A 3,750-nucleotide genomic window follows, 5' to 3' on the forward strand; every position below is an offset into this window, starting at 1 on the left:
TCATTCCATCCCTGCAATTGCAAATACCTCTCCATTTAAGCTGAAAGGAGACAATTTCTCTTTGAAAAAGTCTTCGCTGCTGCACACAAGTGCAGAATTCATTCCCAGCATTGCTCCTTTTCATTGCCTTGCAGCCCAGGGATAGCTTTAAAAGTACATCCATCCATTAGACTGACAGCACTCACTTCTGTCAAGCCTGAGTCACTTCTCACATGGTTGCTCCTACCTGTAATCTCTGCATTCAAAAGGAGGATACGGGGGCACTGCTGTAAATTTTAGGCCATCCTGGTCTATGACATGATATCTTATCAAAAACTTAGGAGATGTCATAATGGACAGGCAAGCACTCCTGTTCATCAAGCTAAATAGCTGACTCTGAAACCCCCAAGAAAACCAGCATGGCCAAGTGTAGCCATGGCCCAGAATTGAGGGAAACAAGTAAATCAGAAAGTTCTCTGGTAGCTAACATAGCTGGAAATCAGGACAGAACAGACCTCAAAGGTATGTCCTTACATTTCTCCATTGGGGAAACCTCAGAGCAGACTCCAGAAGCAAATTCAAATAGGTTATCACGTCTATAAAAGAGACATCAAGAAGGAAGCATACGAGGTAGGAGACCCTAAATCTACAGTGTCAGAGTTCTTAAGGTCAAGGATGAACACCTAACTCAAGGACCAATAAGCAAACCAGCAAGTGGCCTAATACCAGGTTTATATGGTGCACTGGCTGGTTTTTTGAAGTCAACTTGGCACAAGCTGGAGTTATCACATCTGACTCTTTCAGATGCTTGTTAGGTCTTCCAGAGTACAGTCATGATAGGTCTCTTTTTGTGAGCACTCCATAGCCTCAGTAATAGTGTCAGGCCTTGGGACCTCACCTTGAGCTGGATCCCACTTTGGGCCTGTTGCTGGAACTTCTTTTCCTCAGGCTCCTCTCCATTTCCATCCCTGTAATTCTTTCAGACAGGAGCAATTACGGGTAAGAGTTGTGACTGTGGGATGGCCCCCATCCCTCATTTGATGCCCTGTCTTCCTGCTGGAGGTGAGCTCTATAAGTTCCTTCTCCCTACTGTTAGGCATTACATCTAAGGTCCCTCCTTTTGAGTCCTGAGAATCTCTCACCAACCAGGTCTCTGGTGCATTCTGGAGGGTCTCCCCAACCTCCTACCTTCTGAGGTTGCCTGTTTCCATTCTTTCTGCTGGCCCTCAAGGCTTCAGTTCTTTTCCCTCACCCAATACCAGATCAGGTTTCCTTCTCCCCAACACATACCCTTCGCCATACACTTTCCCTCCCAGGTCCCTCCCTCCCTCCCCACTTGTGATTGTTTCTTCTCCCTCCCAAGTAGGATTGAGTCTTCCTCACTTGGGCACTTCAGTTTGTTGACCTTTCTGAGTTCTCTAAGATTAAGAATTGATAAATGGGACCTCATGAAACTGGAAAGCTTCTGTAAAACAAAGGACATAGTCAATAAGACAAATTGGCAACCTACAGATTGGGGGAAAAAAATCTTCACTAACCCCACATCCAATAGAGGGCTAATATCCAAAATATATGAAGAACTCAAGGAGCTAATCACCAAAAAACTAAACAACTCAATTAAAAAATGGGATATAGAACAAAACTGAGATTTCACAACAGAAGAATCTCGAATGGTGGAGAAATGTTCAAAGTCCTTAGTGATCAGAGAAATGCAAGTAAAAAACATCCATGAGATTCCACCTTACACCATTCAGATCGGCTAAAATCAAAACCTCAGGTGACAACACATATTGGAGAGGATGTGGAGAAAGAAGAACACTCCTCCATTGATGGTAGGATTGCAAACTAGTACAACCACTCTGGAAACCAATCTGGAGGTTTCTCAAAAAATTGGAAATAGATCTACCTGAAGACCCAGCTATACCACTCTTGCGAATATACCCAAAAGATGCTCCCACCATGCTACAGGTCCACATGCTCCACTGTGTTTATAGCAGCCTTATTTGTGATAGCTAGAAGCTGGAAACAACCCAGATGTCCCACAACAGAAGAATGGATACAGAAAATGTAGTTCATTTACACAATGGAATACTACTCAGCTATTAAGAACAAGGACATTCTGAGTTTTGCAGGCAAATGGATGGAACTAGAAAATATCCTGAGTGAGGTAACTTAGACCCCAAAGGACATACATGGTATGTACTCATTAATAAGTGGATATTAGCCCAAAAAAAGTACAGAATACCCAAGATACAGTCCACAAAACTCAAAAAGGGCAAGCACATTTTTTTATTATTGCAAATTAATTCAGAGATCTACCTATCTTTGTAAGCACTGATTAAAAAGTTTATTGGGTGGGATTCTGTCCTGAATTACCATTCTCACCATCCCCTGGCCTGGGCCTAAACTTGATCTGTCCCAGACTGACCTTAAACTCAGTAATCTGCCTACCTTTGTAAGCACAAACAATAGACTTAGGTTGGTGGGATCTTGCCCTGCAATCAACACTCCCCAAATCTCTTTATCTCCTTCTTTAATACCTTTCTGAGAAGCTGACTCATAGTGCAGCTGCCTTTGTTCTTTTAGGTCCATAAAGCCCCTCATATAATTCATTTGCATCCTTATGCTTTGCATAGGTGAGAAACTGTACTTTCTTGAATTTATGTTTTCAGAGTTCTTTCCCACATCCTTAAGGACTGTCTTGATGGTCACAGCATTTACCATTTTGCTGAGACATTAGACACACCCTTTCCTCCCAGACTTATGCTCCCTCTGATTATCATGGAGTCATTAACCTTGGCAGAGAGGACATTCCCCAATAACCTTGACAGGGAGAATATTTCCCCAACACAGAACATAAAGTAAAAAATGTAATTTTTTTATACAAACAAGCCTTGTGTCCAGCAATTGTCAACACTTGTGGAAGCCCATATCCTGCTGGCTCTGCTCCAGGGGCAGGAATCATGTCACACTGTCCTGACTAGGACCATACAAGACTTGGCAGGGGGTGGGCCTTAAGTTTTATGCTCTCTCCCCTCTCCCCTCTCCCCTCTCCCCTCTCCCATCCCCCTCCCCCCTCTCCTCTCCCCCCTCTCTCTCTTCCCCCACCTGCTCCAGCACTATGACCAGCTACATGCTGCCATGCCCCCCACATGGTGATAATGTACTAACCTCTGAAACTGTAAGCAAGCCACCAAAATAAATGTTTTCTTTTATAGAAGTTGCCTTTTCTACACCTAGAGATATTGCAGGTGTGGCTGCTGTGTCACATGTGCATCAGTGAGTGGCACAGAGGAGACAGACTATGTCTATGCTCAGTGTTCTGACATATGAACATCTGAGTGATTAGTAGTTTAACATTCCCTGAAAAAAGTGAACCTGAGATGACCACCAGTCCAGCGTCAGGAAGGCCTGAACAGGCTCCCAGGACAGAGAGCATGCCACCTAGAAAAAAACTGCCTGGGACTGCAGGCCCCAGAAAGAAGTGAGCCTGAGACAGAGGACACTCTCAAGAGGTCACTCAAGTGAGCAGACTCAAGACAACCACCAGGCTGGTACCATGGGGCCCAGACAAGGAGCTAGCCTGAAATGACCACCAGTCTGGTGCAGACCTGGAGGGTTGGGGGGAGGGCAGGCCATACCAAAGATGACCCCTGCCCAGTGCCATAAGGCACAAGCAGGATATGTCACTCCTAAGGCAACCCCAAACACTCAGAGCCCCCAGACACCACTAAGAGAACCAAATAAGTGGTGGAGAAATAGAAGAGAAAG

At 44.7% G+C, this 3,750-nt stretch overlaps 1 non-coding gene across 1 annotated transcript; it reads left to right on the plus strand.

Moving 5' to 3' along the window:
* Window positions 1-3,208: 3,208 nt before the first annotated feature.
* LOC115029464 (small nucleolar RNA SNORA17) lies at window positions 3,209-3,340 on the plus strand. Its single transcript, XR_003835040.1, has one exon. It is a non-coding gene; the product is annotated as a small nucleolar RNA SNORA17 (small nucleolar RNA).
* The last annotated feature ends 410 nt before the right edge of the window (window positions 3,341-3,750 follow it).

The sequence above is a fragment of the Mus caroli genome, unplaced genomic scaffold (genome assembly GCF_978045245.1).
Source record: "Mus caroli unplaced genomic scaffold, Mus_caroli_1 scaffold_16, whole genome shotgun sequence".
NCBI lineage: Eukaryota > Metazoa > Chordata > Mammalia > Rodentia > Muridae > Mus > Mus caroli.